Source organism: Ranitomeya variabilis, chromosome 1 (assembly GCF_051348905.1).
Source record: "Ranitomeya variabilis isolate aRanVar5 chromosome 1, aRanVar5.hap1, whole genome shotgun sequence".
NCBI lineage: Eukaryota > Metazoa > Chordata > Amphibia > Anura > Dendrobatidae > Ranitomeya > Ranitomeya variabilis.
In genome coordinates, this window is record NC_135232.1 from 995652238 (window position 1) to 995675110 (window position 22873).

Below are 22873 nucleotides of genomic sequence, written 5' to 3' on the forward strand. Positions count from 1 at the left end.
CTGTCTTGTGCGTTGTTATCTCGGTCCGGAGTGGAGAGCTGGTTGTTGGAGATTCGTTGCTGGTGGTGTATTTTCCTTTGTCTTATTTACTCCTTCCTATATTTGTATTTATTTTGCCCTGCACATTTATAGTGTATTCCTGAGTGACTGCGGCGTGGTGTATATTTTCCTTTACCCTTGTCTGTGCTAACTGTGGGTATTGGTGTATTACCTCTTCACTGGGTGGTGGGCGGTTGGTTTCAGCCTAGGGTTGAAACAGGAGACAGGGCGAGGGTCGAGGCCTGGACATGCACACCATCAGTGTAAACTCCAGGTAGAGGGTCAGTCAGGATTTCCCTAGTCTGAGGGAAATTGCAGGGGCCCGGGTTATTAGCTCTCGCTCATCTAGTCTCCCCGTGACACATTGTCCACATATCAGTGTTGGGGTTTTGTATCAATCCGATATTTATGGGATATAGATTTTTGGTATCATAGTGAAGAGATGGATTTGACGAATTCACTCACATCGCCGTGGGGCCACTAGAACCCCTCCAACTTAATAATGGTCCAATAGATGATACGAACCAGGTCTTGTTTGATCTCAACAGTAAAATCATGATAAGAAATATGATGTCAATATCTACTGCCTGGAACCTACAGAGGTGAAGATATCCTGTAAGTTGGGGATCTCATAAAATTATAACAGACCCAGCGCATCCCACAATCCGCCCCCACATGAGCTCATCAAGGGGAGGTATGTGAGCGTAATTTTGAGCTAATAAAAAGCAGCAGTTGGGTCTGTCATTTGTCAGTTCTTAGAAGATGCAGCTTCCTGAAGGTCCTGTCCGTTTTCCTGGATTACCTCTCTCCAATAAGCTCTGAGCCGTTTTCGTGACATCAGGTTTAGTTATTCTCTTTCGTTATTAATTTTTATTTTATATAATTGTATATATCGTATTATTTGTTCCCCTTTTGTATCTTCTTCTAAATTTTCTTGTAAACACTGCCTATCTTTTTGTATTAACCCCTTAGTGATCGAGCTAATTTTGACCTTAATGACCAGGCCACATTTTTTAACTCTAACCAGTATCACTTTATGTAGTAATAACTCTGGAACACTTCAATGTATCCCAGTGATTCTGAGACTGTTTTTTTGTGACATATTGTACTTCACAATAGTGATAACATTTGTTCGATATGACTTGCGTTTATTTGTGAAAATATTACAATTTTGGTGCAGTTTTTTTTTTTTTTTTTTTAAATCACAATTTTCAAACTTTCAATCTTTATATCTTTAAACCAGTTAGTCATCCTGTACAAAATAATTAATAATTAATTAATAACATTTCCCATATGTCTTCTTTACAACTGCATCATTTTTCAAATGTCATTTTATTTTGTTAGGATGTTAGAGGGGTTAAAAGTTTAGTAGCATTTTCTCATTTTTTCAACAAATTTACAAAACCTGTTTCTTTAGAGACCTATTCAGATTTCAATGGACATTGAGGGGCCTATATAGTGTAAACTCCCAAAAAATGATAACATTTTGAAAGCCACCACACCGTCAAATACTTCAAAACTGTTGTCAGGAAATGATTTAACCCTTCATGTGCTACACAGAAATTAATGCAAAGTGGGGTGAAAAAAAATTTACCTCTAAAATGTTGATTTAGCCCCAATATTTTCACTTTTCCAAGAGGTAAAGCTAAAAAGTGGACCTCACAATTTGTTACCATCTTTCTAGCAAGCACAGCGATATCCCACATGTAATCAAAAAGTTCTGTTTGGAAAAACCACAGGGCTTGGAATGGAAGGAGCACCATTTGAAATTTAGAACACAAATTGGCTGAAAGAGATTGCGGGCACCATGTCACATTTGCAGGGCCCCTAAGGTGCCTAAACAGCAGAAACCCCAAAAAACTGACTCAACTTTGGAAACGACACCCCTCAAGGGTTTTATCCAAGATTTATAGTGAGGATTTTGAACCCAAATGTCCTACACAGAATTTGATAATATTAGGTCATCATATTGAATATCAAGTGCTTGGGCATGCACCGAGTATCGCGGGTGCTCGAATGACATGCTCGAGTCCCTGCTCAATTCATGTATGACAGGCAATCCCCACATGTTTTTGTCATATTTCCATAATTTTTTTTTCTTTTGAAGAAACCATAAGCCCAGTCCTAACCCTAACAGCAAAGAAGGAAAGAAAAATAATAAAATTAAAAAAAAATATCTATTATCTGACTAAGGCAGGGGTGGGGAACCTCAGGCCCCAGGGCCATTTACAGCCCTCGATGACCTTTTATCAGGCCCCCGAGCAGACAGATTCTCAGGGACCAGAATTCTTGGGCAGGGAGGTGTATTTTGATTACAACCAGCTCATTAATTTCTTCTTGCTCCTTTAGCACACACATGCAGTGTTCACTACTGAACACTGAAGGGCATGCAATGAAAGATTATGTCCTGAAACCAGTGCCAGAGTCAGGATGCACTTTGTACGACCCCCGAAGGATGGTATAAATATCTATATGGCCCTTGGCAGAAAAAAGATTCCTCACCCGTGGATTAAGGGAATGACACAGGGGAGGACTATTTACTAATTATTGGCTTTTGATCACTGTGATAGCGTCTATCTCAGTGATGTTGGAATAGGAAAATTCCCTGTTGTTTCTGGGTGCTGGCAGGCAAATCTCGGCTGGTGAATTACACACGCATCTGCCATTTTTTTCAGAAAGAGGAAGCAGTGGGCCAAGGAACGGAGCATTAAAATCCGGGGGATGGCGGAGGTACATTATTTATCTCTCCTCTGACATGTATATGATGTCAAAACAGAGAGAAATTATTTTACTAGTGGGCACACTTTTTTTTAAGTGATCGCCATTAATCATTGAATAATGACCATCATGTGATCAGGCACTGGAAAAAACATCCCTGATCATGTTCTCCAGGGTGTCAGCTACTCCCAGTAGCTGAGACACCAGAGATTTTTGTCTTCTGGGGGGCGCTATTCTCTTATTCCTGATCGCCGTTTTAAAACAGCGATGAGGGAATAAGGCCTATTAGCAGCCATCATTTTAATGAATATCAGCAGTTTTTAAGGTATATCACACATAAAATATAACAGCTCTGTTCCTCTTGCTCTGTAAACCGCACCCCTAAAGGCATATACTACCTGTAAGGGGTGTCGGCCTTCTTTTGTTATTACAGAGCTGGCTCTGACCGTACCGGGGTATAAATATACTATGCATTAGAATCAGAGGTGTATATACCATATGGTCACTGTTAGTTCCCCAATAATTAACCTAGTATTGAAAGGAATGTGGTGGCGTCCATAACTTGTCAGCCAATTGCGTAAATGTCCTGACAATTGGAGGCAGCTGATTTGCATTCCCTAGATGACCAGTGGTGGCAGTGATGGCATCTGTGTGATCTCTCAGGTGTCAACTGTGACAAAATGGTAACAGTTGTGGGATCTGCGTGACCCCCCCTAACTGTGTATCCTTGACATATATAATTTAAAAAATGATACCTCATCCCAAATTCTGCCACTAAACATCTTTTTGTAATAAAGTAATATATGTACCATATATACTCGAGTATAAGCCGACCCGAGTATAAGCCGAGACCCCTAATTTTGCTACAAAAAACTGGGAAACTTAATGACTTGAGTATAAGCCTAGGGTGGAAAATGCAGCAGCTACCGGTAAATGTCAAAAATAAAAATAGATACCAATAAAAGTAAAATTAATTGAGACATCAGTAGGTTAAGTGTTTTTGAATATCCATATTGAATCAGGAGCCCCATATAATGCTCCATACAGTTTATGATGGGCCCCATAAGATGCTCCATATTAAAATATGCCCCATATAATGCTGCACAAATACTGATTATGGCCCCCATAAGATGCTCCATAGTCATAGTTGCCTCATATAATGCTCCACAAATGCTGATTATGGTCCCCATAAGATGCTCCATAGACACATTTGCCCCATATAATGCTGCACAAATGCTGATTATGGCCCCATAAGATGCTCCATAGAGATATTTGCCCCATATAATGCTGCACAAATGCTGATTATGGCCCCATAAGATGCTCCATAGAGATATTTGCCCCATATAACGCTGCACATGGCCCCATAAGAAGCTCCATAGACTATTATGCCCCATATGCTGTTGCTGCGATTAAAAAAAAAAAAAATCACATACTCACCTCTCGTCGCTCAGGCCCCCGGCACTTGCTATAGTCACATGTCTGCGTTCCACCGTCGGCGCCGCTGTGTCTTCCGCGTCCTCTGCACTGACTGCTCAGGCAGAGGGTGGCGCACACACTAATCACGTAATCGCGCCCTCTGACCTGAGCGTCACTGCAGAGGACGCAGAAGACGGAGCAGCGCCAACGGTGGATCAGGGGACAGGTGAATATCGCGCAATGCCCCGTTATACTCACCTGCTCCTGGCGCAGTCCCTGCACATCCCGGGTTCTCCGGGTGCTGACAGCTTCTTCCTGCATTGAGCGGTCACATGGTACCGCTCATTACAGTAATGAATATGCGGCTCCACCCCTATGGAAGAAGCTGTCAGCGCCCGGAGAACCAGGGACAGCTGGGACCGCGCCAGGAGCAGGTGAGTATGATTAGACAGCTGCCGCTCCCTCTCCCCTGCCGGCCCCTGGGAATGACTCGAGTATAAGCCGAGAGGGGCAATTTCAGCCTAAAAAAGGGGCTGAAATTCTCAGCTTATACTCGAGTATATACGGTATTAATAACCTGTCATACCTAAACTGGTTTACCATTTTCTGGGAACGATAGCATTATTGCTACTAGCACCATACCCTTGCATACTTAGTTGTTGTCCTACTCAAGTTTCTTAGAACTTCTTTACTCCCTGTAGAGAAAACAGCATATAATTCTGAACCATCCAAAGAAGACGGTTTTTCAGCTTTGATTTTATACTGTTCATTTGGAATGTGTTTTGCAGTCTATCAATTGCATTCTATGAAAAGCTGAATACACCGCATTATGAACATGACTTAGTTTATTTTCCTTTAAGAAGTGAAGAATGACAGCTTATATCCAAATAGAGTTATATAGTTCAAAAGAGATATCTGCATGTGTTCTTCTTTCCTAAATGTTATTTATGCAGAGGTCAGAACACATAAGGTGACCCTAAAGGATAACATTTTCTTCATGGTGTTTCCAAATACATAGCCAAATCCTACTATATAATTGTCTAAGGGTCACTTCCATCTGTCTGTCTGTCTCGGATATTCATTGGTCGCGGCCTCTGTCTGTCATGGAATCCAAGTCGCTGATTGGTCGTGGCAAAACGCCCACGACCATTGCCATGACCAATCAGCGACGGCCACAGTCCGGCGGCAATATGGCCGCTCTTTCCTCCCCGCAGTCAGTGCCCGCTCCATACTCCCCTCCAGTCATCCAGTCAGCCCTCACACAGGGTTAATGCCAGCGTTACCGGAGTGCGGTGTAACGCACTCCGGTTACGCAGCTATTAACCCTGTGTGACCAAGTTTTTACTATTGATGCTGTGTATGCTGCATCAATAGTAAAACGATCTAATGTTACAAATAATAATAATAAAATTTTAAAAAAACTTATTCTCACCCTCCGATGTCGCGTCCTGTCCGCCGGCAGGTTCCGGTGCTAAGGGAGAAGGACCTGCCATGACGTCACGGTCATGTGACCGCAACGTCATCACATGTCCTGCGCGCCTGCGCGAGAAGGACCTGCCATGACGTCACGGTCATGTGACCGCGACGTCTGTTATGACCTGGTGGTTAAGAGGCCACACTGATATGACCTGGTGGCTAAAACGCAACATGGGACGAGCTCTGAGGAGGTGGTATCTCTACTGACCGCAGTTCCTAATCCTAACAACAACACTAGTAATAGCCGTGGGATGCTCCTGACTCTCCCTAGACACCTCGTCACAGCCTAAGAGCTAACTACCCCTAAGGCCATGTGCACACGTTCAGGATTTTTCACATTTTTTTCGCGTTTTTTCGCTATAAAAACATGATAAAAACGCAGAAAAAACGCTTACATATACCTCCTATTATTTACAGGGTATTCCGCATTTTTTGTGCAAATGTTGCGATTTTTTCCGTGAAAAAATCGCATCGCGGAAAAAAAAGCAACATGTTCATTAAAAATGCGGAATTGCGGGGATTCCGCACACCTTGGAGTGCATTGATCTGCTTACTTCCCGCACGGGGCTGTGCACACCATGCGGGAAGTAAGCAGATTATGTGCGGTTGGTACCCAGGGTGGAGGAGAGGAGACTCTTCTCCACGGACTGGGCACCATATAATTGGTCAAAAAAAAAGAATTAAAATAAAAAATAGTCCTATACTCACCCTTTGATGGACCCCGAAGTGTTCCCGCCTCTCCGGTGCATGCTCTCTCTTCGGTTCCTATAGATGGTGTGGTTCAGGACCTGTGATGACGTCACTGTCTTGTGATTGGTCGCGTGACCGCTCATGTGACTCACGCGACCAATCACAAGCCGCGACGTCATCACAGGTCCTGAACCACACCGGCATCTATAGGAACGGACGCCGCTGAGATCGTCTGGGTGAGTATAACCATTTTTTATTTTTTTTATTATTTTTAAACATTCTATCTTTTACTATAGATGCTGCATAAGCAGCATCTATAGTAACAAGTTGGTCACACTTGTCAAACAGTATGTTTGACAAGTGTGACCAACTTGTCAGTCAGTTTTCCAAGCGATGCTACAGATCGCTTGGAAAACTTTAGCATTCTGCAAGCTAATTACGCTTGCAGAATGCTAAAAAAACGGGAAAAAAACGCAAAAAAAAAAATGCGGATTTCTTGCAGAAAATTTCCGGTTTTCTTCAGGAAATTTCTGCAAGAAATCCAGACGTGTGCACATACCCTAAAGTAGGAAATAGAAAGCTATATTGCCTCAGAGAAAACCCCCAAAGGAAAGACAGCCCCCCACAAATATTGATGGTGAGTGGAGAGGGAAATGACGTACACAGAAATGAAATCAGATTTCAGCAAAGGAGGCCAATACTAAACTTGATAGAGAGAAAAGGATACTGTGCGGTCAGTATTAAAAACTACAAAATCCACGCAGAGTATACAAAAATGAACTCCACACCGACTCACGGTGTGGAGGGGCAAATCTGCTTCCCCAGAGCTTCCAGCTAGCCTGAATATGACATAGTGACAAGCTGGACAAAAAGAGACATATTTGCAAAGCAATAGAGTCCAAACAAATGGACAAACAAAAACTAGCAAAAACTTATCTTTTGCTGACAAGGACAGGCCATATGAGAACTCCAAGGAGAGAACCAAATCAAACCAAGAACATTGACAGCTGGCATGAACTAAAGCCCAGAGCAGGTTTAAATAACAAACCCAGGCAAGGCGATCAGTGGAGGCAGCTGCTACAGCTACCTAAAGGAGCAGCAGTTCCACTCGAAACCACCAGAGGGAGCCTGTTATGACCCCAATGGCAGAGGGTCTCAGGAATCAATACCAAGTCTGCAAACACAAAAAACCAGCTCATAGGGCAGTGGTAACTGGGCTGACCATATATCTAATCCTAGCACCACAAATAGAAGTAGCCGGGGAACGTGCCTACATTGGTTTCGCCATTTTTCTGCAACTCTGGTTTCATCCCACCAGGGCGATCAGGAATGAAATCCATGGAAATGTGATTTCTGACCTTGCTGGAAGCTCTAGGGGGCTGGTGTTCTCCCCCCGGCCGTTAGACGGTTCGGGGGTTCTCGTCTCTCCAGGCGGAGGCTTCAGTATCTGGTCAAGTGGAAGGGCTATGGTCAGGAGGATAATTCCTTCCAGGAGTTGAAGCGCCGGTTTACTTCGGCGCCTGTTTTGTGCCAGCCTGATGTCTCACTTCCCTTTCAGGTTGAAGTCATACTGTTATGACCCCAATGGCAGAGGGTCTCAGGAATCAATCTCGAGTCTGCTTAACTTCCTGGATCCTTAATCAGATGTAATCAGATCCTTCTGTTGCTCCTGTCTGCTGGTCCTGGCTCTTGCAAAATTAAGCTAAGTCTTGCTTCTTTGTTTTTTGAATTACTTGCTTTGCTACTATTTTTGTCCAGCTTGTACTAAATGTGATTTCTGACCTTGCTGGAAGCTCTAGGGGGCTGGTGTTCTCCCCCCGGCCGTTAGACGGTTCGGGGGTTCTTGAATATCCAGCGTGGATATTTTAATAGGGTTTTTGCTGACCATATAAGTCATCTTACTATATTCTGCTATTAGCTAGTGGGCCTCTCTTTGCTAAATACCTAGCTCATTCTTATGTTTGTCTTTTCCTCTTACCTCACCGTTATTATTTGTTGGGGGCTTGTATCCAACTTTTGGGGTCTTTTCTCTGGAGGCAAGAAAGGTCTTTCTTTTCTCTTCTAGGGTTAGTTAGTTCTCCGGCTGGCGCGAGACGTCTAGAACCAACGTAGGCACGTTCCCCGGCTACTTCTATTTGTGGTGCTAGGATTAGATATATGGTCTGCCCAGTTACCACTGCCCTATGAGCTGGTTTTTTGTGTTTGCAGACTTGGTATTGATTCCTGAGACCCTCTGCCATTGGGGTCATAACAGGAGCCCAAGGGCAGAACTCACAAAAATACCATTAGCAACCACAGGAGGGAGCTCCAGAACGGAATTCACAACAGTACCCCCCCCCTTGAGGAGGGGTCACCGAACCCTCACCAGAGCTCCCAGGCCAATCAGGACGAGCCAAATGGAAAGCACAAACCAAATCGGCAGCATGAACATCGGAGGCAACAACCCAAGAATTATCCTCCTGGCCATAACCCTTCCACTTGACCAGATATTGGAGCTTCCGCCTCGAAAAACGAGAATCCAAAATCTTCTCCACCACATACTCCAATTCCCCCTCAACCAACACCGGAGCAGGAGGATCAACGGAGGGAACCATAGGTACCACATATCTCCGCAACAAGGATCTATGGAACACATTATGAATGGAAAAAGAAGCTGGAAGGGCCAAACGAAAAGACACCGGATTGATAATTTCAGAAATCTTATAAGGCCCAATAAAGCGAGGCTTGAACTTAGGGGAAGAAACCTTCATAGGAACATGACGAGAAGACAACCAGACCAAATCCCCAACACGAAGCCGGGGACCAACACACTGACGACGGTTAGCAAAACGTTGAGCCTTTTCCGGAGACAACGTCAAATTGTCCACCACATGAGTCTAAATTTGCTGCAACCTGTCCACCACAGAATCCACACCAGGACAGTCAGAAGGCTCAAGCTGCCCCGCAGAAAAACGAGGATGAAAACCAAAGTTACAAAAAAAAGGCGAAACCAAGGTAGCTGAACTAGCCCGATTATTAAGGGCAAACTCGGCCAACGGCAAAAAGGTCACCCATCATCCTGATCAGCAGACACGAAGCATCTCAAATAGGTTTCCAAGGTCTGATTGGTTCACTCCGTTTGGCCATTTGTCTGAGGATGGAATGCTGAAGAAAAAGACAAATCAATGCCCATTCTAGCACAAAAGGACCGCCAAAACCTAGAAACGAACTGGGAACCTCTGTCAGACACAATATTCTCCGGAATACCATGTAAACGAACCACATGCTGAAAAAATAATGGAACCAAATCAGAGGAGGAAGGCAACTTAGGCAACGGTACCAAATGGACCATCTTAGAAAAACGGTCACAAACCACCCAGATGACAGACATCTTCTGAGAAACAGGAAGATCAGAAATAAAATCCATGGAAATATGCGTCCAGGGCCTCTCAGGAATAGGCAAAGGCAAAAGCAACCCACTGGCACGGGAACAGCAAGGCTTAGCCCGAGCACAGGTCCCACAGGACTGCACAAACGAACGCACATCCCGCAACAAGGAAGGCCACCAAAAGGACCTAGCCACCAAATCTCTGGTACCGAAAATCCCAGGGTGACCAGCCAACACTGAACAATGAACCTCAGAAATTACCCTGCTAGTCCATCTATCAGGAACAAACAGTCTCCCCACTGGACAGCGGTCAGGTTTATCAGCCTGAAACTCCTGAAGTACCCGCCGCAAATCAGGGGAGATGGCAGAAAGAATCACCCCCTCCTTGAGGATCCCAGCCGGCTCAAGAATTCCTGGAGAGTCAGGCAAAAAACTCCTAGAAAGGGCATCAGCCTTCACATTCTTAGATCCTGGAATATATATGAGACCACAAAATCAAAACGGGAGAAAAACAGAGACCACCGAGCTTGTCTAGGATTCAACCGCTTAGCAGACTTGAGGTAAATCAGATTCTTATGATCCGTCAAGACCACCACGCGATGCTTGGCTCCCTCAAGCCAATGACGCCACTCCTCAAATGCCCACTTCATAGCCAACAACTCCCGATTGCCGACATCATAATTACGCTCAGCAGGCGAAAACTTTCTGGAGAAGAAAGCACATGGTTTCATCAAAGAGCCATCAGAATTTCTCTGAGACAAAACGGCCCCTGCCCCAATCTCAGAAGCATCAACCTCAACCTGAAAAGGGAGCGAAACATCTGGCTTGCGCAACACAGGGGCAGAAGTAAAACGACGTTTAAGCTCCTGAAAGGCCTCAACGGACCAATTCATCACATCAGCGCCTTTCTTCGTCAAATCAGTCAGAGGCTTCACCACACTAGAAAAATTAGCAATAAAGCGGCGATAAAAATTAGCAAAGCCCAAAAATTTCTGAAGGCTCTTTACAGATGTGGGTTGAGACCAATCATGAATGGCCTGGACTTTAACAGGGTCCATTTCAATAGCCGAGGGAGAAAAAATGAAACCCAAAAAAGAAACCTTCTGAACTCCAAAGAGGCACTTAGACCCCTTCACAAACAACGCGTTAGCACGAAGGACCTGAAACACCATCCTAACCTGCTTCACATGAGACTCCCAATCATCGGAAAAAACCAAAATATCATCCAAATACACAATCATGAATTTATCCAGATAGTTCCGGAAGATATCATGCATAAAGGACTGAAATACCGATGGAGCATTAGAGAGCCCGAATGGCATCACAAGATATTCAAAATGGCCTTCAGGCGTATTAAATGCTGTTTTCCATTCATCACCTTGTTTAATACGCACGAGATTATACGCCCCTCGAAAGTCGATTTTAGTAAACCAACTGGCACCCTTAATCCGAGCAAACAAATCAGAAAGTAAAGGCAAAGGGTACTGGAATTTGACCGTGATCTTATTGAGAAGGCGATAATCTATACAGGGTCTCAAGGAGCCATCCTTCTTGGCAACAAAGAAGAATCCAGCCCCCAACGGTGACGAAGACGGGCGAATATGCCCCTTCTCCAAGGACTCCTTTACATAACTCCGCATAGCGGCATGTTCTGGCACAGACAGATTGAAAAGTCGGCCCTTAGGGAACTTACAGCCAGGAATCAAATTAATGGCACAATCGCAGTCCCTATGAGGAGGCAGGGAACTGGACTTGGGCTCATCAAATATATCCTGGAAATCCGACAAAAACTCAGGAACTTCAGAAGAAGGGGGCGAGGAAATTGACATCAAAGGAATATCACTATGTATCCCCTGACAACCCCAACCAGTTACAGACATAGATCTCCAATCCAGCACTGGATTATGTACCTGTAACCATGGAAAACCCAGCACAACAACATCATGCAAATTATGCAACACCAAAAAGCGAATATTTTCCTGATGTGCTGGAGCCATGTACATGGTTAACTGTGTCCAGTACTGAGGTTTATTCTTGGCCAATGGCATAGCATCAATCCCCCTTAAGGGAATAGGGCTCTGCAAAGGCTCCAAGGAAAAACCACAGCGCTTGGCAAATTCTAAGTCCATTAAGTTCAGGGCAGCGCCAGAATCCACAAATGCCATAACAGAAAAGGACGACAATGAGCAAATCAGGGTAACAGACAAGAGAAATTTAGGCTGTACAGTACTAATGGTAACAGACCTAGGGACCCTCTTAGTACGCTTAGAGCAATCAGAAATAGCATGAGCAGAATCACCACAGTAAAAACACAGGCCATTCTGACGTCTGAATTTCTGCCTTTCTGCTCTAGTCAAAATCCTATCACATTGCATAGGCTCAGGACTCTGCTCAGAGGACACCGCCATATGGTGCACCACCTTGCGCTCGCGCAGACGCCGATCGATCTGAATGGCCAAAGACATTGACTCATTCAGACCAGCAGGCGTGGGAAACCCCACCATAACATCTATAAGGGCTTCAGAAAGACCCTTTCTGAAAATCGCTGCCAGAGCATACTCATTCCATTTTGTGAGCACAGACCAATTTCTAAATTTCTGGCAGTATACTTCTGCTGTTTCCTGACCCTGACACAGAGCCAGCAAAGTCTTTTCTGCCTGATCCACAGAATTAGGCTCGTCATACAGCAATCCGAGCACTTGAAAAAATGCGTCAATATTGAGCAATGCAGGATTTCCTGGTTCAAGGGAGAATGCCCAGTCCTGCGGGTCGCCACGCAGCAAAGAAATAACAATCTTCACCTGCTGAATGGGGTCACCAGAGGAACGGGGTCTCAGAGCAAAAAACAATCTGCAATTATTTTTGAAGTTCAAAAATTTAGATCTATCCCCAGAAAAATCAGGAATAGGAATTCTACGCTCTAATACTGGAGTCTGAACAACATAATCTTGGATACTCTGTAACCTTGCAGCGGTTGGCAAAACGCTGAACCTTTGACTGTTATGACCCCAATGGCAGAGGGTCTCAGGAATCAATACCAAGTCTGCAAACACAAAAAACCAGCTCATAGGGCAGTGGTAACTGGGCTGACCATATATCTAATCCTAGCACCACAAATAGAAGTAGCCGGGGAACGTGCCTACATTGGTTTCGCCATTTTTCTGCAACTCTGGTTTCATCCCACCAGGGCGATCAGGAATGAAATCCATGGAAATGTGATTTCTGACCTTGCTGGAAGCTCTAGGGGGCTGGTGTTCTCCCCCCGGCCGTTAGACGGTTCGGGGGTTCTCGTCTCTCCAGGCGGAGGCTTCAGTATCTGGTCAAGTGGAAGGGCTATGGTCAGGAGGATAATTCCTTCCAGGAGTTGAAGCGCCGGTTTACTTCGGCGCCTGTTTTGTGCCAGCCTGATGTCTCACTTCCCTTTCAGGTTGAAGTCATACTGTTATGACCCCAATGGCAGAGGGTCTCAGGAATCAATCTCGAGTCTGCTTAACTTCCTGGATCCTTAGTCCAGTGCCTGGCATCGTTGTAATCAGATCCTTCTGTTGCTCCTGTCTGCTGGTCCTGGCTCTTGCAAAATTAAGCTAAGTCTTGCTTCTTTGTTTTTTGAATTACTTGCTTTGCTACTATTTTTGTCCAGCTTGTACTAAATGTGATTTCTGACCTTGCTGGAAGCTCTAGGGGGCTGGTGTTCTCCCCCCGGCCGTTAGACGGTTCGGGGGTTCTTGAATATCCAGCGTGGATATTTTAATAGGGTTTTTGCTGACCATATAAGTCATCTTACTATATTCTGCTATTAGCTAGTGGGCCTCTCTTTGCTAAATACCTAGCTCATTCTTATGTTTGTCTTTTCCTCTTACCTCACCGTTATTATTTGTTGGGGGCTTGTATCCAACTTTTGGGGTCTTTTCTCTGGAGGCAAGAAAGGTCTTTCTTTTCTCTTCTAGGGTTAGTTAGTTCTCCGGCTGGCGCGAGACGTCTAGAACCAACGTAGGCACGTTCCCCGGCTACTTCTATTTGTGGTGCTAGGATTAGATATATGGTCTGCCCAGTTACCACTGCCCTATGAGCTGGTTTTTTGTGTTTGCAGACTTGGTATTGATTCCTGAGACCCACTGCCATTGGGGTCATAACAGGAGCCCAAGGGCAGAACTCACAAAAATACCATTAGCAACCACAGGAGGGAGCTCCAGAACGGAATTCACAACAGTACCCCCCCCCCCTTGAGGAGGGGTCACCGAACCCTCACCAGAGCTCCCAGGCCAATCAGGACGAGCCAAATGGAAAGCACAAACCAAATCGGCAGCATGAACATCGGAGGCAACAACCCAAGAATTATCTTCCTGGCCATAACCCTTCCACTTGACCAGATATTGGAGCTTCCGCCTCGAAAAACGAGAATCCAAAATCTTCTCCACCACATACTCCAATTCCCCCTCAACCAACACCGGAGCAGGAGGATCAACGGAGGGAACCATAGGTACCACATATCTCCGCAACAAGGATCTATGGAACACATTATGAATGGAAAAAGAAGCTGGAAGGGCCAAACGAAAAGACACCGGATTGATAATTTCAGAAATCTTATAAGGCCCAATAAAGCGAGGCTTGAACTTAGGGGAAGAAACCTTCATAGGAACATGACGAGAAGACAACCAGACCAAATCCCCAACACGAAGCCGGGGACCAACACACTGACGACGGTTAGCAAAACGTTGAGCCTTTTCCGGAGACAACGTCAAATTGTCCACCACATGAGTCTAAATTTGCTGCAACCTGTCCACCACAGAATCCACACCAGGACAGTCAGAAGGCTCAAGCTGCCCCGCAGAAAAACGAGGATGAAAACCAAAGTTACAAAAAAAAGGCGAAACCAAGGTAGCCGAACTAGCCCGATTATTAAGGGCAAACTCGGCCAACGGCAAAAAGGTCACCCATCATCCTGATCAGCAGACACGAAGCATCTCAAATAGGTTTCCAAGGTCTGATTGGTTCACTCCGTTTGGCCATTTGTCTGAGGATGGAATACTGAAGAAAAAGACAAATCAATGCCCATTCTAGCACAAAAGGACCGCCAAAACCTAGAAACGAACTGGGAACCTCTGTCAGACACAATATTCTCCGGAATACCATGTAAACGAACCACATGCTGAAAAAATAATGGAACCAAATCAGAGGAGGAAGGCAACTTAGGCAACGGTACCAAATGGACCATCTTAGAAAAACGGTCACAAACCACCCAGATGACAGACATCTTCTGAGAAACAGGAAGATCAGAAATAAAATCCATGGAAATATGCGTCCAGGGCCTCTCAGGAATAGGCAAAGGCAAAAGCAACCCACTGGCACGGGAACAGCAAGGCTTAGCCCGAGCACAGGTCCCACAGGACTGCACAAACGAACGCACATCCCGCAACAAGGAAGGCCACCAAAAGGACCTAGCCACCAAATCTCTGGTACCGAAAATCCCAGGGTGACCAGCCAACACCGAACAATGAACCTCAGAAATTACCCTGCTAGTCCATCTATCAGGAACAAACAGTCTCCCCACTGGACAGCGGTCAGGTTTATCAGCCTGAAACTCCTGAAGTACCCGCCGCAAATCAGGGGAGATGGCAGAAAGAATCACCCCCTCCTTGAGGATCCCAGCCGGCTCAAGAATTCCTGGAGAGTCAGGCAAAAAACTCCTAGAAAGGGCATCAGCCTTCACATTCTTAGATCCTGGAATATATATGAGACCACAAAATCAAAACGGGAGAAAAACAGAGACCACCGAGCTTGTCTAGGATTCAACCGCTTAGCAGACTTGAGGTAAATCAGATTCTTATGATCCGTCAAGACCACCACGCGATGCTTGGCTCCCTCAAGCCAATGACGCCACTCCTCAAATGCCCACTTCATAGCCAACAACTCCCGATTGCCGACATCATAATTACGCTCAGCAGGCGAAAACTTTCTGGAGAAGAAAGCACATGGTTTCATCAAAGAGCCATCAGAATTTCTCTGAGACAAAACGGCCCCTGCCCCAATCTCAGAAGCATCAACCTCAACCTGAAAAGGGAGCGAAACATCTGGCTTGCGCAACACAGGGGCAGAAGTAAAACGACGTTTAAGCTCCTGAAAGGCCTCAACGGACCAATTCATCACATCAGCGCCTTTCTTCGTCAAATCAGTCAGAGGCTTCACCACACTAGAAAAATTAGCAATAAAGCGGCGATAAAAATTAGCAAAGCCCAAAAATTTCTGAAGGCTCTTTACAGATGTGGGTTGAGTCCAATCATGAATGGCCTGGACTTTAACAGGGTCCATTTCAATAGCCGAGGGAGAAAAAATGAAACCCAAAAAAGAAACCTTCTGAACTCCAAAGAGGCACTTAGACCCCTTCACAAACAACGCGTTAGCACGAAGGACCTGAAACACCATCCTAACCTGCTTCACATGAGACTCCCAATCATCGGAAAAAAACAAAATATCATCCAAATACACAATCATGAATTTATCCAGATAGTTCCGGAAGATATCATGCATAAAGGACTGAAATACCGATGGAGCATTAGAGAGCCCGAGTGGCATCACAAGATATTCAAAATGGCCTTCAGGCGTATTAAATGCTGTTTTCCATTCATCACCTTGTTTAATACGCACGAGATTATACGCCCCTCGAAAGTCGATTTTAGTAAACCAACTGGCACCCTTAATCCGAGCAAACAAATCAGAAAGTAAAGGCAAAGGGTACTGGAATTTGACCGTGATCTTATTGAGAAGGCGATAATCTATACAGGGTCTCAAGGAGCCATCCTTCTTGGCAACAAAGAAGAATCCAGCCCCCAACGGTGACGAAGACGGGCGAATATGCCCCTTCTCCAAGGACTCCTTTACATAACTCCGCATAGCGGCATGTTCTGGCACAGACAGATTGAAAAGTCGGCCCTTAGGGAACTTACAGCCAGGAATCAAATTAATGGCACAATCGCAGTCCCTATGAGGAGGCAGGGAACTGGACTTGGGCTCATCAAATATATCCTGGAAATCCGACAAAAACTCAGGAACTTCAGAAGAAGGGGGCGAGGAAATTGACATCAAAGGAATATCACTATGTATCCCCTGACAACCCCAACCAGTTACAGACATAGATCTCCAATCCAGCACTGGATTATGTACCTGTAACCATGGAAAACCCAGCACAACAACATCATGCAAATTATGCAACACCAAAAAGCGAATATTTTCCTGATGTGCTGGAGCCATGTACATGGTTAACTGTGTCCAGTACTGAGGTTTATTCTTGGCCAATGGCATAGCATCAATCCCCCTTAAGGGAATAGGGCTCTGCAAAGGCTCCAAGGAAAAACCACAGCGCTTGGCAAGTTCTAAGTCCATTAAGTTCAGGGCAGCGCCAGAATCCACAAATGCCATAACAGAAAAGGACGACAATGAGCAAATCAGGGTAACAGACAAGAGAAATTTAGGCTGTACAGTACTAATGGTAACAGACCTAGGGACCCTCTTAGTACGCTTAGAGCAATCAGAAATAGCATGAGCAGAATCACCACAGTAAAAACACAGGCCATTCTGACGTCTGAATTTCTGCCTTTCTGCTCTAGTCAAAATCCTATCACATTGCATAGGCTCAGGACTCTGCTCAGAGGACACCGCCATATGGTGCACCACCTTGCGCTCGCGCAGACGCCGATCGATCTGAATGGCCAAAGACATTGACTCATTCAGACCAGCAGGCGTGGGAAACCCCACCATAACATCTATAAGGGCTTCAGAAAGACCCTTTCTGAAAATCGCTGCCAGAGCATACTCATTCCATTTTGTGAGCACAGACCAATTTCTAAATTTCTGGCAGTATACTTCTGCTGTTTCCTGACCCTGACACAGAGCCAGCAAAGTCTTTTCTGCCTGATCCACAGAATTAGGCTCGTCATACAGCAATCCGAGCACTTGAAAAAATGCGTCAATATTGAGCAATGCAGGATTTCCTGGTTCAAGGGAGAATGCCCAGTCCTGCGGGTCGCCACGCAGCAAAGAAATAACAATCTTCACCTGCTGAATGGGGTCACCAGAGGAACGGGGTCTCAGAGCAAAAAACAATCTGCAATTATTTTTGAAGTTCAAAAATTTAGATCTATCCCCAGAAAAATCAGGAATAGGAATTCTACGCTCTAATACTGGAGTCTGGACAACATAATCTTGGATACTCTGTACCCTTGCAGCGAGTTGATCCACACGCAAGGACAGACCCTGAACCTCCATATCAGCACCAAAATCCTGAACCACCCAGAGATTAAGGGGAAAAAAAAGACAAAATAAGCTACAAAGGAAAAAAAATGACTCAGAACTTTCTTTTCCCTCTTTTGAGATGCATTTAACACATTGTGGGCCAGCTGTACTGTTATGACCTGGTGGTTAAGAGGCCACACTGATATGACCTGGTGGCTAAAACGCAACATGGGACGAGCTCTGAGGAGGTGGTATCTCTACTGACCGCAGTTCCTAATCCTAACAACAACACTAGTAATAGCCGTGGGATGTTCCTGACTCTCCCTAGACACCTCGTCACAGCCTAAGAGCTAACTACCCCTAAAGTAGGAAATAGAAAGCTATCTTGCCTCAGAGAAAACCCCCAAAGGAAAGACAGCCCCCCACAAATATTGACGGTGAGTGGAGAGGGAAATGACGTACACAGAAATGAAATCAGATTTCAGCAAAGGAGGCCAATACTAAACTTGATAGACAGAGAGAAAAGGATACTGTGCGGTCAGTATTAAAAACTACAAAATCCACGCAGAGTATACAAAAATGAACTCCACACCGACTCACGGTGTGGAGGGGCAAATCTGCTTCCCCAGAGCTTCCAGCTAGCCTGAATATGACATAGTGACAAGCTGGACAAAAAGAGACATATTTGCAAAGCAATAGAGTCCAAACAAATGGACAAACAAGAACTAGCAAAAACTTATCTTTTGCTGACAAGGACAGGCCATATGAGAAATCCAAGGAGAGAACCAAATCAAACCAAGAACATTGACAGCTGGCATGAACTAAAGCCCAGAGCAGGTTTAAATAACAAACCCAGGCAAGGCGATCGGTGGAGGCAGCTGCTACAGCTACCTAAAGGAGCAGCAGTTCCACTCGAAACCACCAGAGGGAGCCCAAGGGCAGAACTCGCAAAAATACCATTAGCAACCACAGGAGGGAGCTCCAGAACGGAATTCACAACAGACGTCATCACAGGTCCCGCGCTCATAGTCATACCAACCCTGGGACCGGAAGCTGCCGCGTGCACCGTACACAGGAGCCAGGACTAAGGTGAGTATATGTTTATTTTTTATTTTATGTCACTGGCCAATATACTACATTACTGGGCAATATATTACGTGGCTGACCAATATACTACATACTACGTGGCTGTGCAATATACTACGTGGCTGGGCAATATAGTACGTTGCTGAGCAATATACTACGTGGCTGGGCAATATACTACGTAGCTGGGCAATATACTACATGGCTGGCCAATATACTACGTAACTGGGCAATATACTACATAACTGGGCAATATACTACGTGGCTGACCAATATACTACATACTACGTGACTGTGCAATATACTACATGGCTGGGCAATATACTACGTTGCTGGGCAATATACTACGTGGCTGGGCAATATACTACGTTACTGGGCAATATACTACGTAACTGGGCAATATACTATGTGTTTGACTAATATACCACATACTACATGGCTGTGCAATATACTACGTGGCTGGGCAATATACTACGTTGCTGAGCAATATACTACGTGGCTGGGCAATATACTACGTAGCTGGGCAATATACTACGTAGCTGGCCAATATACTACGTAACTGGGCAATATACTACGTGGCTGACCAATATACTACGTAACTGGGCAATATACTACGTGGCTGACCAATATACTACATACTACGTGGCTGTGCAATATACTACGTGGCTGGGCAATATACTATGTTGCTGGCCAATATACTACGTGGCTGGGCAATATACTACGTAACTGGGCAATATACTACGTAACTGGGCAATATACTATGTGGCTGACCAATATACTACATACTACGTGGCTGTGCAATATACTTCGTGGCTGGGCAATATACTACGTTGCTGGGCAATATACTACGTGGCTGGGCAATATACTACGTAACTGGGCAATATACTACGTAACTGGGCAATATACTATGTGGCTGGGCAATATACTACATACTACGTGGCTGGGCAATATACTACGTTGATGGGCAATATACTACGTCACTGGGCAATATACTACGTCGCTGGGCAATATACTACGTGGCTGGGCAATATACTACGTAACTGGGCAATATACTACGTGGCTGGGCAATATACTATGTTACTGGGCAATATACTACGTGGCTGGGCAATATACTACGTGGGCTGTGCAATATACTAAGTGAACATGCATATTCTAGAGTACCCGATGCGTTAGAATCGGGCCACCATCTAGTAGATACATAAATAACAAGGTAGATTGCATAATATTGAAAAAAAAAATTTTCATGTCACATGCATATGGCAGGGATGTCTGCATGGATGTGAGGGCGCACAATTAGTCCATAAGGCTCAGGATATGGAGCTCTAATCACTCATTGTGCCACTGTGTTCTATTGCACATGGTGGCATTTTACAAATTTATTTAAAGGATATTCTCAAGTTGTCTCTTGAGCAACTCACAGTTCTGCAGTTTATTTCCTGGGGTCTGGGAGAGTAGGCACTCCACTTTGCTGTAGGATTCGTAGTGCTTGAGCTGATCTTTATCATTCTACTGTAAGGGTACCGTCTCACAGTGGCACTTTGGTCGCTACGACGGTACGATCTGTGACGTTCCAGCGATATCCATACGATATCGCTGTGTCTGACACGCAGCAGCGATCAGGGACCCCGCTGAGAATCGTATGTCGTAGCAGATCGTTTGGAACTTTATTTCGTCGCTGGATCTCCCGCTGACATCGCTGGATCGGTGTGTGTGACACCGATCCAGCCATGCGTTCGCTTGTAACCAGGGTAAACATTGGGTTACTAAGCGCAGGGCCACGCTTAGTAACCCGATGTTTACCCTGGTTACCATCGTAAATGTTAAAAAAAAACAAACAGTACATACTCACATTCCGGTGTCCGTCAGGTCCCTCGCCGTCTGCTTCCCGCACTGACTGTGAGTGCCGGCCGGAAAGCAGGGCACAGATTGTACAGATTTTTAGCAGCACTATGTCTGGATATTTCTCTTGAATAAGGTCTCATGTATGAAGCCTATATCTATTTAGCAGACATGAACTGAGGTGATGGATTAAGATAGTATGCATATAATAGTTGATTATTAGTGAAGCAGATTTATAATTTATAAGCCTTCACCATTTTAAAGCAATTCACATTATGCTACTAAAGGGGTGCTCCTATCTGGGAAATTGATGGCGTATTAATAGATTCAGGACCCAGCAGTGGCACAGTTTATCTGTAGAATGGGACTCTAGTGCATGCTATCAGAATTAGGAAGGTAGCCATGCAGAGACGGCTCTCTGCATTCAGCACTTGACATGCAATTTTCGGAATTCCCATAGAAATTCATTGAGAGAGCTGTGTATGCTCAGCCACCTCTTTCCAACAGTGCCAGATATATGTCGCTCCCACTGGAGGATAAGGACATTTATGGCAGAACCTATCACTATTTCACAGACGTCCCAGTTGGGAGAACCCCTTTAATGGTCATATTGTGTAAAGGCTCACCTAGAAAATGTTATATATACATAAACAGCGGATACATTTAAGAATCTGTACTTAATCAGGTTTATAACGTTCTTTAGTTCAGACAGCTCCTGCACTAAATATGTAAACTTCGCACAGCCGGGGCAATGTGTTTCTATTCAGTGCAACTAAACGTTAACAAGTGTTGACTTTAGCAATGTGGGAAGTGTTGTGGTGCCGAATTTACACATTATATCAGATTTCTTTCGAATAGCATTTCAATGGTTTATTTTTCTCTGTATTTATATAGATCAGATGACCCATCAAATTCATTTTTCTGAAGCACTTTACATTCATCTTGAAGAAATTAATTATACAGTCACTTTTATATGATGTACTGTAGAGACTTCGTACTTGTGGAAAGGTTAACACTTTGTCAGCGGTGAACACTGGTGAAGGTCACGGCCTGAACACTAAAAAGTTCTAAATCTGGAATGCATATAAACACACCGAGGAATGTTGGAAGTCACCAATGGGCAGTCAGAGTCATTGCCCTGTCTGCTGAGATGTCTCTCATTACTCAGTTTGATGAAAATGTTCTTTCCCCATGAAGTCTAGGCCAATATGCTCAGCCTTCTAAAGCTAATTATATATCATCCCATGTGGGCCAGACATTTTACTATCAGCAAAGTAGTAAAAAGCTTTAAAAATGGGAAGTGGTGATGAAAAACGGCAGAATGATAGTGGTGACCACACCATGAACTTAGACGCTTCTTAGTTTCTATTGACCCCCTGGGGCTTTTACCGTTAAATGTTCCTCTGTCTATCTGCATTGTATATAGGACATGAATGCAGTAGTGTTAGCGATACTTTTGTACCTTACTATGAGACGTATCTTATGATGGAAAAGCATGAAAATAAGTAGTGAAGGGATGAGAATGAAGCTTTTTGGCTGCTGTGTGGGTCATCTCTCTGTGTGTCATGAACTGGTCTTTATTTAAACATAGGCCATAAATAAAAAGAAGGCATATGAGGTTACAACACCCAGTAAGCATAATTAGAAAAAGTAGCATAAGCCATATTTCTAATCTATAGTACCAGGTCACATTTCTGAATTTTGCACAATTCAAAATTTTTACACATTTACACAATAACAAACTTTTGTAATAACTTCACACAGAGCAGTTTCACCTACACAATATGCATCATGAATCGAAATGGTCATCATGAAAATGCAGTCCAATCTGCAGGCACACACTGATCCAAAACACTGATGACACTGGTACCATTTTTTCATGTACGTGTTTATAAAGGGATGTGTGAATGAGGCCTTATAGCTTTCTTTCCTTATCTCTATGGCTGAGCTTTGCATTGTGATGTCTTTTCCTTAATTCAGATTCATAGCAAAATGGCAGCTGCATTTCCTGCATCT

General features: G+C 44.5%; 1 protein-coding gene across 1 annotated transcript in view; it reads left to right on the top strand.

Moving 5' to 3' along the window:
* The window catches only part of PALLD (palladin, cytoskeletal associated protein), a 549209-nt gene that overhangs the window by 166318 nt on the left and 360018 nt on the right, over positions 1 to 22873 (top strand). The window lies entirely within an intron of this gene.